Source organism: Hydractinia symbiolongicarpus, chromosome 9 (assembly GCF_029227915.1).
Source record: "Hydractinia symbiolongicarpus strain clone_291-10 chromosome 9, HSymV2.1, whole genome shotgun sequence".
Taxonomy (NCBI): Eukaryota; Metazoa; Cnidaria; class Hydrozoa; order Anthoathecata; family Hydractiniidae; genus Hydractinia; species Hydractinia symbiolongicarpus.
In genome coordinates, this window is record NC_079883.1 from 9,113,654 (window position 1) to 9,125,942 (window position 12,289).

The 12,289-nt window shown below is 40.3% G+C and overlaps 6 non-coding genes across 6 annotated transcripts; 4 read left to right on the forward strand and 2 right to left on the reverse strand.

The window, feature by feature from the left end:
- Positions 1 to 4,145: 4,145 nt before the first annotated feature.
- On the forward strand, positions 4,146 to 4,337 carry LOC130660883 (U2 spliceosomal RNA). Its single transcript, XR_008988080.1, has one exon. It is a non-coding gene; the product is annotated as a U2 spliceosomal RNA (small nuclear RNA).
- A 185-nt stretch (positions 4,338 to 4,522) lies between these two features.
- On the forward strand, positions 4,523 to 4,687 carry LOC130659834 (U1 spliceosomal RNA). The gene has a single exon (XR_008987037.1). It is a non-coding gene; the product is annotated as a U1 spliceosomal RNA (small nuclear RNA).
- A 350-nt stretch (positions 4,688 to 5,037) lies between these two features.
- On the reverse strand, positions 5,038 to 5,156 carry LOC130661567 (5S ribosomal RNA). The gene has a single exon (XR_008988745.1). It is a non-coding gene; the product is annotated as a 5S ribosomal RNA (ribosomal RNA).
- A 4,865-nt stretch (positions 5,157 to 10,021) lies between these two features.
- Positions 10,022 to 10,213, forward strand: LOC130661475 (U2 spliceosomal RNA). The gene has a single exon (XR_008988666.1). It is a non-coding gene; the product is annotated as a U2 spliceosomal RNA (small nuclear RNA).
- A 185-nt stretch (positions 10,214 to 10,398) lies between these two features.
- LOC130659835 (U1 spliceosomal RNA) lies at positions 10,399 to 10,563 on the forward strand. The gene has a single exon (XR_008987038.1). It is a non-coding gene; the product is annotated as a U1 spliceosomal RNA (small nuclear RNA).
- A 350-nt stretch (positions 10,564 to 10,913) lies between these two features.
- On the reverse strand, positions 10,914 to 11,032 carry LOC130661568 (5S ribosomal RNA). Its single transcript, XR_008988746.1, has one exon. It is a non-coding gene; the product is annotated as a 5S ribosomal RNA (ribosomal RNA).
- Positions 11,033 to 12,289: the final 1,257 nt, after the last annotated feature.

The following is a 12,289-nucleotide window of genomic DNA, read 5'->3' on the forward strand; positions in this document are numbered from 1 at the left end:
CAAAAGATTTTTTTTTTAACCAATTAAATTGCGTATCGGCGTTTTCGGATCGAATTCGATCCGATTTTTTTACTTATAAACAAAAAGTTTTGACTTGCAGTTTAATGCTTATTTACAAGTTAAGTAGCAAAAATTTTTAACCATGTCTGACGCAGCAGCTAAAGGAGGAAAACAGGCACCTAAAGTAGCCAAGAAAGGTGAAAAAAGAGCCGGCAAAAAAGGAGGAAAGATTGGTGGAACTGGTGAAAAGAAACGCAAGAGAAAGAGAAAGGAAAGTTATGCTATTTACATCTACAATGTTTTGAAACAAGTTCACCCAGATGTCGGAGTTTCAAGCAAAGCTATGAGCATCATGAACTCATTTGTCAACGACATCTTTGAGCGCATTGCTTCCGAAGCTTCGCGTTTGGCTCTTCAAAACAAAAAGTCGACCATCTCTTCTCGTGAAATTCAAACCGCAGTACGTCTTCTCTTGCCTGGAGAACTTGCAAAACACGCAGTCAGTGAAGGAACAAAAGCCGTCACAAAATACACAAGCAGCAAGTAAACCAACGTCTACCAAACACAAACGGTCTTTTTTAAGACCACACATCTTTAAAAAAACATTTACTTGGCGTCACTACAAGTTAACCGAAGTTAATAAAACTTCTAAATAATGTGCTTAAGAACACTAGCCTACATTTAAAATACTTCCCCATGTGTGTGTGTGGATTAGCTTCACTTTTCATACGTATTATTAGCTGTACTTGCAGAAAAGACAAGTACATTGATCCATGTTATTGCTTACATTTAACTTAACCCAGCTTTTCACGGAAACACTCCCAGGCAAATTAACCCTACAAAGTATTTCTAAATTTTTTTTGTGTCATATATGACATAGTATCGTATAGCAATAAATGTAACTGTGACAAGACTTTACACATTGTGTAATTTGGAAGCGTGCACAAAGTAATGTTTTAAAAGATTTGTGGCTATAAAAATAGCCGTTTTTGTTGAGCAATGACAACGCTTAACCTCCGAATCCGTAAAGAGTTCTTCCTTGACGTTTTAAGGCATAAACAACATCCATAGCGGTAACGGTCTTGCGTTTAGCGTGCTCTGTGTAGGTTACAGCATCACGAATAACATTCTCTAAGAAAACCTTCAGTACACCTCTGGTTTCCTCATAGATAAGGCCAGAGATACGTTTGACACCACCTCGTCGAGCAAGACGTCGAATAGCAGGTTTTGTGATTCCCTGAATGTTATCACGAAGAATTTTTCGGTGACGTTTAGCACCTCCTTTTCCCAATCCTTTACCTCCTTTTCCGCGTCCAGACATATTGATATAGTTGCGTACAGAACGAGTACAAAAACAACGTTTGAGTTAACAGAATTCAGACAGCTTTAAAAAGAGGCCATAAAATTACCTACTGCTCGTGGAAACACCCTAATTAACCAATAGAGTTGCGTCATTACAAAATGTTCCGAACATTTTGTACATTTTTTTAAGTAAAACTGTAGTTTTTTTAAAAATTCGTGGTCTTAATGTTTCAGTAAGGCAATAAATTTGGCATCGTTGGAATTCGCCAAACCTTCTGCTACTTACTAAAAAAAAAAAAAGTCAAAAGCTTTTGTGTATCAGAAGATACAGCCGTTTTCCCGTAGCCAAAAAACACAGATTTTATAAAAATGTTAAAGTAATGAGCGTAATGTCATTATGCAGCCAATCAGAAATTACTTTCTTAGCACCAATCAAATGGTTTGTTTTGAACCTTAGCTGTCAATCAATATGAGAAATAAAACTTTGGCGCGATAGTGCATTTTAGACCGTCTTGTGTATCCGTACTACATCGACTTCTTAAAATATGGCTCGTACAAAGCAAACTGCACGTAAATCTACTGGAGGAAAGGCTCCACGAAAACAACTCGCCACTAAAGCTGCGAGGAAAAGCGCACCAGCTACTGGAGGAGTGAAAAAACCACATCGTTACAGACCTGGTACAGTTGCTCTCAGAGAAATCAGAAGATACCAGAAGTCAACCGAGCTCTTGATCCGCAAGTTGCCTTTCCAGCGTCTTGTGCGAGAAATTGCTCAGGACTTCAAAACAGATCTGCGATTCCAGAGCACAGCCGTTATGGCTCTGCAAGAGGCTTCTGAAGCGTACCTTGTTGGCTTGTTCGAGGATACTAACTTGTGTGCCATTCACGCAAAACGAGTTACAATCATGCCTAAAGACATCCAGTTGGCAAGAAGAATTCGTGGGGAACGTGCCTAAGCATCTTACCAAACAAAAAACGGCTATTTTTATAGCCACACATCCATAAAAAATATTACGGCTAGCTTTTTATATCAAACTTTGTTCTGCTTTCTGTTTAAATTTTATGCTACATAAAAATTTTATGCTACATAAAGTTTGACAATGTTAAAAATATGAAGGGCAAGAAAAGTAAAAGCAAGAAAATAAGAAATTTAAAAACGAAAATACTTAAACTTAGGGAATCTAATCTTAAAATTACTCTTTTTTAACTGTTTAAGTGACTTAAACAAGTTTAACTTTGTACCAAGATAATGTTTTTTTGTAAATGTGTGGCTATAAAAATAGCCGTTTGTTAATGTAATAGCCAGATACACACAAATTATTTTTTTGCGGTCTTCTTTGCTGCCTTTTTGGGAGTCTTTTTGACCTTCTTTGCTGCAGGTTTTTTAGCAACAGGCTTCTTTGTGGGTTTCTTAGCTGCTGGTTTCTTAGCCGAGGCTTTCTTTGTGGCAGGCTTCTTTGCTGCTTTCTTTGGCGTGCTCTTCTTTGCTGGCTTCTTTTTTGGTGTACTTTTCTTTGCAGTAGGCTTCTTTGCCGTTGGCTTTTTTGCTGCGGCCTTTTTCTTAGGTTTTTCTTTTTTTACCTGACCTAGCTTGAATGATCCAGAAGCACCAGTGCCTTTAGTTTGAATCAAATCGCCTGATGTTACTCCTCGTTTAAGAGCCATTTTCAGATGATGATCTGAGTTTTCAGCAACTTTGTAATTTGCATGAATATATTTTGTAATAGCTTGGCGAGATGAACCACCGCGTTCCTTTAGGGTAGCGATAGCAGCCTTGATCATGTCCACATATTTAGGGTGATCAGCTGTCTTCTTTGCAGCAGGTTTCTTCTTGGGTGCGATTTTCTTTGGAGAAGCTGCTTCACTCATTTTTAATGTTTTCTTACAACAATCCAACGATAAACGATGCTTGTTATCACAGTAGAAGTATACTAAACATTACCGTGTAAATGAGATATAATTTAAGACGGTGCGAAGTATGCGGACGTAAAAGTACCACTCCCGGGAATTGATTTGGCGCGAAAACAGAAATGTGTGTTTCTGTACATCGTATAATGTCCGTTTTGGGAGCCGCGACTATGCGAAAGCATGTTAATTTTTATTTGTAGCACGACGCAATAGTCTGAAAGAGAAGCTGCTGGAGTTTGAGGTCTTCAGCATTACATCTACTCTGTTAATTTGGGCTTCTTCCGCGCCCGTGTTAGGATTTTCATAAAGCGTTCTTTGGTTTGCGTTGCGTATGTCGGCCTACATCATCGACACGGCCTGTTTCCGGCTATTAGGAGCAATTCATATATTGGGCACTGCGTTTCGACTTTTTTATTAGACCACAGTAAAAAAATTCACTCACAGAAGTCCCTTTCTTTCATGGCTACAAACACGAAGAATTCTGTCGTAAGTAAAACGAATGCGCAAGCCAAAATAACGATGGGGCGAAGTCATAAGCATCGCCCTGTGGCCCAATGGATAAGGCATCTGACTACGAATCAGGGGATTCCAGGTTCGACTCCTGGCAGGGTCGCACTGTCGCATTTCGGCTGCATGGTCTACTGTGTAACGCGCGCGCACGTTCTGGCGTAATGCGTTGATAAACGGAATGTACGCAGTCATATTGGAAAGTAATATCACGCACTTAGTATCGTCGCCTTTGTTAGCATTCATGTAAGTTACCATCCACTCGCTACAGTCGCTCTCCATCCTACGGCTAAATCAACAGCCGTGATTTTTACTATGTCGCCGTCCATCCGTACGCGGTGACAGTTGTAAGCTTTACAGTAACGTGACATGCTCCACAAGCAGTTACGGTGTGTGGACGATGCCTATCATGGCAACGCTTGTTCTTTATCGCTTCTCGGCCTAATGGCTAAGATCAAGTGTAGTATCTGTTCTTATCAGTTTAATATCTGGTAGGCCATTCTCTGAATGGTCAGTATATTAATCTGATTTTTGGCCTTGGGTCATGGAGGTGGATTCATTCACGCCGTGACCACGGGTTGCCTTGGTGTTGCACTATTACCGATGGCGGCCCACATAAGCAATAAAAGAATAATAGCAGTCCTCTTTCCGACGGCACTCTGCATAGTCTACGGCGGGAACAAAACGCGTACACTGGGGGAGAATACAGCCTATGCCCCGCGACACGGCAGTTTATAACACACTCAAGCCACAAGCATTAACAAACTTTGAAGGGTACCCTCATGCTACGGTGCAGTTCCAACTCATACTTACCTGACGGGGAAGTAAAGACTGATCAATGAGGGTTTTCTTCCAGAGTGAGGCTCTTGCATTGCACTACGCTTGGGCTGACCTCTGCGATTACTGCAAACGTCAGTAACTCGACCGTACAATTTCTGGTAGTGGGGGCCTGCGTCCGCGCTCGCCCCCTCCTTAAGTCAAAATGAATGAGCTTAGAAAAGTTGCGCGGCCAAATGTCGGTGGTGACTTAAACGCTAAGGTAAAACCTCGCTTGGCTGTTACGAAACGTGATTGCGATATAAGTCCTCGGAAGGCGGCGGAATTTTATTTTATTTGCCATTCCGTCAGGGTTATTGGATGATCGGCAATAGATCGAGTTTGTATGCATTTGAAAGCTCTTTTTTCTCGTACTATCACCTGAAAATGTCGTAGGAAAATGTCATAGGAAACACTTTCAACAACCGCCACGTTCCTTAATTGTTATAACAAGAAATATATCACAGCACCATTGAAATGAAAAGGCAACAAATGAAAATGAAAAGCCTACGACACCGGGAGTTCCCAGGCGGTCCCCCATCCAAGTACTATCCCGGCCCGACGATGCTTAACTTCCGTGATCAGACGAGAACGGGTGTGTTCATCGTGGTATGGCCGTAGACATTAGTAGGGGCAAATACGTGCAATTTATTTTGACGTTGTGATCAAATTTTTTTATTTAATTTCTTTGAGTTACTTAGGACAAGGCGTATGCATGGATTATCTATTAGACTTTAAGGTTATAGTTTTGTGAAAAAAACAATGTTTTTTTAAAGATGTGTGGCTATAAAAATAGCCGTTGTTTTCTGAGTGTAGCGGTTTACTTCTTCTGTCCTTTGTCGTTCTTCTTTGGGAGTAAGACAGCTTGAATGTTTGGCAAAACACCACCAGCTGCAATGGTTACACCGCTCAAAAGTTTGTTTAATTCTTCATCATTACGAACAGCCAATTGTAAATGTCTTGGAATAATCCTAGCTTTTTTGTTGTCTCTTGCTGCGTTACCAGCCAACTCCAATATCTCAGCAGATAAATATTCCAAGACGGCTGCTAAGTAAACTGGTGCTCCAGATCCAATTCGGTTAGCATAGTGCCCTCTACGAAGGAATCTATGCACTCTACCGACTGGAAATTGAAGTCCAGCTCTTGAGGATCTTGTCTTGGCTTTAGCCTTAGCTTTTCCACCTTTTCCACGTCCAGACATAACTGCGATTTGATTTGTAAGTTAATACAAAAACGTACGAATATTTAACGTAAGTGTTAACGAAATAAACTTTACTCGTTTTTTCATCATAAAAATAGGATCGAAATCATGTTTTTTTAACCAATCATAATTAAGTATTAAACAAAAGATTTTTTTTTTAACCAATTAAATTGCGTATCGGCGTTTTCGGATCGAATTCGATCCGATTTTTTTACTTATAAACAAAAAGTTTTGACTTGCAGTTTAATGCTTATTTACAAGTTAAGTAGCAAAAATTTTTAACCATGTCTGACGCAGCAGCTAAAGGAGGAAAACAGGCACCTAAAGTAGCCAAGAAAGGTGAAAAAAGAGCCGGCAAAAAAGGAGGAAAGATTGGTGGAACTGGTGAAAAGAAACGCAAGAGAAAGAGAAAGGAAAGTTATGCTATTTACATCTACAATGTTTTGAAACAAGTTCACCCAGATGTCGGAGTTTCAAGCAAAGCTATGAGCATCATGAACTCATTTGTCAACGACATCTTTGAGCGCATTGCTTCCGAAGCTTCGCGTTTGGCTCTTCAAAACAAAAAGTCGACCATCTCTTCTCGTGAAATTCAAACCGCAGTACGTCTTCTCTTGCCTGGAGAACTTGCAAAACACGCAGTCAGTGAAGGAACAAAAGCCGTCACAAAATACACAAGCAGCAAGTAAACCAACGTCTACCAAACACAAACGGTCTTTTTTAAGACCACACATCTTTAAAAAAACATTTACTTGGCGTCACTACAAGTTAACCGAAGTTAATAAAACTTCTAAATAATGTGCTTAAGAACACTAGCCTACATTTAAAATACTTCCCCATGTGTGTGTGTGGATTAGCTTCACTTTTCATACGTATTATTAGCTGTACTTGCAGAAAAGACAAGTACATTGATCCATGTTATTGCTTACATTTAACTTAACCCAGCTTTTCACGGAAACACTCCCAGGCAAATTAACCCTACAAAGTATTTCTAAATTTTTTTTGTGTCATATATGACATAGTATCGTATAGCAATAAATGTAACTGTGACAAGACTTTACACATTGTGTAATTTGGAAGCGTGCACAAAGTAATGTTTTAAAAGATTTGTGGCTATAAAAATAGCCGTTTTTGTTGAGCAATGACAACGCTTAACCTCCGAATCCGTAAAGAGTTCTTCCTTGACGTTTTAAGGCATAAACAACATCCATAGCGGTAACGGTCTTGCGTTTAGCGTGCTCTGTGTAGGTTACAGCATCACGAATAACATTCTCTAAGAAAACCTTCAGTACACCTCTGGTTTCCTCATAGATAAGGCCAGAGATACGTTTGACACCACCTCGTCGAGCAAGACGTCGAATAGCAGGTTTTGTGATTCCCTGAATGTTATCACGAAGAATTTTTCGGTGACGTTTAGCACCTCCTTTTCCCAATCCTTTACCTCCTTTTCCGCGTCCAGACATATTGATATAGTTGCGTACAGAACGAGTACAAAAACAACGTTTGAGTTAACAGAATTCAGACAGCTTTAAAAAGAGGCCATAAAATTACCTACTGCTCGTGGAAACACCCTAATTAACCAATAGAGTTGCGTCATTACAAAATGTTCCGAACATTTTGTACATTTTTTTAAGTAAAACTGTAGTTTTTTTAAAAATTCGTGGTCTTAATGTTTCAGTAAGGCAATAAATTTGGCATCGTTGGAATTCGCCAAACCTTCTGCTACTTACTAAAAAAAAAAAAAGTCAAAAGCTTTTGTGTATCAGAAGATACAGCCGTTTTCCCGTAGCCAAAAAACACAGATTTTATAAAAATGTTAAAGTAATGAGCGTAATGTCATTATGCAGCCAATCAGAAATTACTTTCTTAGCACCAATCAAATGGTTTGTTTTGAACCTTAGCTGTCAATCAATATGAGAAATAAAACTTTGGCGCGATAGTGCATTTTAGACCGTCTTGTGTATCCGTACTACATCGACTTCTTAAAATATGGCTCGTACAAAGCAAACTGCACGTAAATCTACTGGAGGAAAGGCTCCACGAAAACAACTCGCCACTAAAGCTGCGAGGAAAAGCGCACCAGCTACTGGAGGAGTGAAAAAACCACATCGTTACAGACCTGGTACAGTTGCTCTCAGAGAAATCAGAAGATACCAGAAGTCAACCGAGCTCTTGATCCGCAAGTTGCCTTTCCAGCGTCTTGTGCGAGAAATTGCTCAGGACTTCAAAACAGATCTGCGATTCCAGAGCACAGCCGTTATGGCTCTGCAAGAGGCTTCTGAAGCGTACCTTGTTGGCTTGTTCGAGGATACTAACTTGTGTGCCATTCACGCAAAACGAGTTACAATCATGCCTAAAGACATCCAGTTGGCAAGAAGAATTCGTGGGGAACGTGCCTAAGCATCTTACCAAACAAAAAACGGCTATTTTTATAGCCACACATCCATAAAAAATATTACGGCTAGCTTTTTATATCAAACTTTGTTCTGCTTTCTGTTTAAATTTTATGCTACATAAAAATTTTATGCTACATAAAGTTTGACAATGTTAAAAATATGAAGGGCAAGAAAAGTAAAAGCAAGAAAATAAGAAATTTAAAAACGAAAATACTTAAACTTAGGGAATCTAATCTTAAAATTACTCTTTTTTAACTGTTTAAGTGACTTAAACAAGTTTAACTTTGTACCAAGATAATGTTTTTTTGTAAATGTGTGGCTATAAAAATAGCCGTTTGTTAATGTAATAGCCAGATACACACAAATTATTTTTTTGCGGTCTTCTTTGCTGCCTTTTTGGGAGTCTTTTTGACCTTCTTTGCTGCAGGTTTTTTAGCAACAGGCTTCTTTGTGGGTTTCTTAGCTGCTGGTTTCTTAGCCGAGGCTTTCTTTGTGGCAGGCTTCTTTGCTGCTTTCTTTGGCGTGCTCTTCTTTGCTGGCTTCTTTTTTGGTGTACTTTTCTTTGCAGTAGGCTTCTTTGCCGTTGGCTTTTTTGCTGCGGCCTTTTTCTTAGGTTTTTCTTTTTTTACCTGACCTAGCTTGAATGATCCAGAAGCACCAGTGCCTTTAGTTTGAATCAAATCGCCTGATGTTACTCCTCGTTTAAGAGCCATTTTCAGATGATGATCTGAGTTTTCAGCAACTTTGTAATTTGCATGAATATATTTTGTAATAGCTTGGCGAGATGAACCACCGCGTTCCTTTAGGGTAGCGATAGCAGCCTTGATCATGTCCACATATTTAGGGTGATCAGCTGTCTTCTTTGCAGCAGGTTTCTTCTTGGGTGCGATTTTCTTTGGAGAAGCTGCTTCACTCATTTTTAATGTTTTCTTACAACAATCCAACGATAAACGATGCTTGTTATCACAGTAGAAGTATACTAAACATTACCGTGTAAATGAGATATAATTTAAGACGGTGCGAAGTATGCGGACGTAAAAGTACCACTCCCGGGAATTGATTTGGCGCGAAAACAGAAATGTGTGTTTCTGTACATCGTATAATGTCCGTTTTGGGAGCCGCGACTATGCGAAAGCATGTTAATTTTTATTTGTAGCACGACGCAATAGTCTGAAAGAGAAGCTGCTGGAGTTTGAGGTCTTCAGCATTACATCTACTCTGTTAATTTGGGCTTCTTCCGCGCCCGTGTTAGGATTTTCATAAAGCGTTCTTTGGTTTGCGTTGCGTATGTCGGCCTACATCATCGACACGGCCTGTTTCCGGCTATTAGGAGCAATTCATATATTGGGCACTGCGTTTCGACTTTTTTATTAGACCACAGTAAAAAAATTCACTCACAGAAGTCCCTTTCTTTCATGGCTACAAACACGAAGAATTCTGTCGTAAGTAAAACGAATGCGCAAGCCAAAATAACGATGGGGCGAAGTCATAAGCATCGCCCTGTGGCCCAATGGATAAGGCATCTGACTACGAATCAGGGGATTCCAGGTTCGACTCCTGGCAGGGTCGCACTGTCGCATTTCGGCTGCATGGTCTACTGTGTAACGCGCGCGCACGTTCTGGCGTAATGCGTTGATAAACGGAATGTACGCAGTCATATTGGAAAGTAATATCACGCACTTAGTATCGTCGCCTTTGTTAGCATTCATGTAAGTTACCATCCACTCGCTACAGTCGCTCTCCATCCTACGGCTAAATCAACAGCCGTGATTTTTACTATGTCGCCGTCCATCCGTACGCGGTGACAGTTGTAAGCTTTACAGTAACGTGACATGCTCCACAAGCAGTTACGGTGTGTGGACGATGCCTATCATGGCAACGCTTGTTCTTTATCGCTTCTCGGCCTAATGGCTAAGATCAAGTGTAGTATCTGTTCTTATCAGTTTAATATCTGGTAGGCCATTCTCTGAATGGTCAGTATATTAATCTGATTTTTGGCCTTGGGTCATGGAGGTGGATTCATTCACGCCGTGACCACGGGTTGCCTTGGTGTTGCACTATTACCGATGGCGGCCTACATAAGCAATAAAAGAATAATAGCAGTCCTCTTTCCGACGGCACTCTGCATAGTCTACGGCGGGAACAAAACGCGTACACTGGGGGAGAATACAGCCTATGCCCCGCGACACGGCAGTTTATAACACACTCAAGCCACAAGCATTAACAAACTTTGAAGGGTACCCTCATGCTACGGTGCAGTTCCAACTCATACTTACCTGACGGGGAAGTAAAGACTGATCAATGAGGGTTTTCTTCCAGAGTGAGGCTCTTGCATTGCACTACGCTTGGGCTGACCTCTGCGATTACTGCAAACGTCAGTAACTCGACCGTACAATTTCTGGTAGTGGGGGCCTGCGTCCGCGCTCGCCCCCTCCTTAAGTCAAAATGAATGAGCTTAGAAAAGTTGCGCGGCCAAATGTCGGTGGTGACTTAAACGCTAAGGTAAAACCTCGCTTGGCTGTTACGAAACGTGATTGCGATATAAGTCCTCGGAAGGCGGCGGAATTTTATTTTATTTGCCATTCCGTCAGGGTTATTGGATGATCGGCAATAGATCGAGTTTGTATGCATTTGAAAGCTCTTTTTTCTCGTACTATCACCTGAAAATGTCGTAGGAAAATGTCATAGGAAACACTTTCAACAACCGCCACGTTCCTTAATTGTTATAACAAGAAATATATCACAGCACCATTGAAATGAAAAGGCAACAAATGAAAATGAAAAGCCTACGACACCGGGAGTTCCCAGGCGGTCCCCCATCCAAGTACTATCCCGGCCCGACGATGCTTAACTTCCGTGATCAGACGAGAACGGGTGTGTTCATCGTGGTATGGCCGTAGACATTAGTAGGGGCAAATACGTGCAATTTATTTTGACGTTGTGATCAAATTTTTTTATTTAATTTCTTTGAGTTACTTAGGACAAGGCGTATGCATGGATTATCTATTAGACTTTAAGGTTATAGTTTTGTGAAAAAAACAATGTTTTTTTAAAGATGTGTGGCTATAAAAATAGCCGTTGTTTTCTGAGTGTAGCGGTTTACTTCTTCTGTCCTTTGTCGTTCTTCTTTGGGAGTAAGACAGCTTGAATGTTTGGCAAAACACCACCAGCTGCAATGGTTACACCGCTCAAAAGTTTGTTTAATTCTTCATCATTACGAACAGCCAATTGTAAATGTCTTGGAATAATCCTAGCTTTTTTGTTGTCTCTTGCTGCGTTACCAGCCAACTCCAATATCTCAGCAGATAAATATTCCAAGACGGCTGCTAAGTAAACTGGTGCTCCAGATCCAATTCGGTTAGCATAGTGCCCTCTACGAAGGAATCTATGCACTCTACCGACTGGAAATTGAAGTCCAGCTCTTGAGGATCTTGTCTTGGCTTTAGCCTTAGCTTTTCCACCTTTTCCACGTCCAGACATAACTGCGATTTGATTTGTAAGTTAATACAAAAACGTACGAATATTTAACGTAAGTGTTAACGAAATAAACTTTACTCGTTTTTTCATCATAAAAATAGGATCGAAATCATGTTTTTTTAACCAATCATAATTAAGTATTAAACAAAAGATTTTTTTTTTAACCAATTAAATTGCGTATCGGCGTTTTCGGATCGAATTCGATCCGATTTTTTTACTTATAAACAAAAAGTTTTGACTTGCAGTTTAATGCTTATTTACAAGTTAAGTAGCAAAAATTTTTAACCATGTCTGACGCAGCAGCTAAAGGAGGAAAACAGGCACCTAAAGTAGCCAAGAAAGGTGAAAAAAGAGCCGGCAAAAAAGGAGGAAAGATTGGTGGAACTGGTGAAAAGAAACGCAAGAGAAAGAGAAAGGAAAGTTATGCTATTTACATCTACAATGTTTTGAAACAAGTTCACCCAGATGTCGGAGTTTCAAGCAAAGCTATGAGCATCATGAACTCATTTGTCAACGACATCTTTGAGCGCATTGCTTCCGAAGCTTCGCGTTTGGCTCTTCAAAACAAAAAGTCGACCATCTCTTCTCGTGAAATTCAAACCGCAGTACGTCTTCTCTTGCCTGGAGAACTTGCAAAACACGCAGTCAGTGAAGGAACAAAAGCCGTCACAAAATACACAAG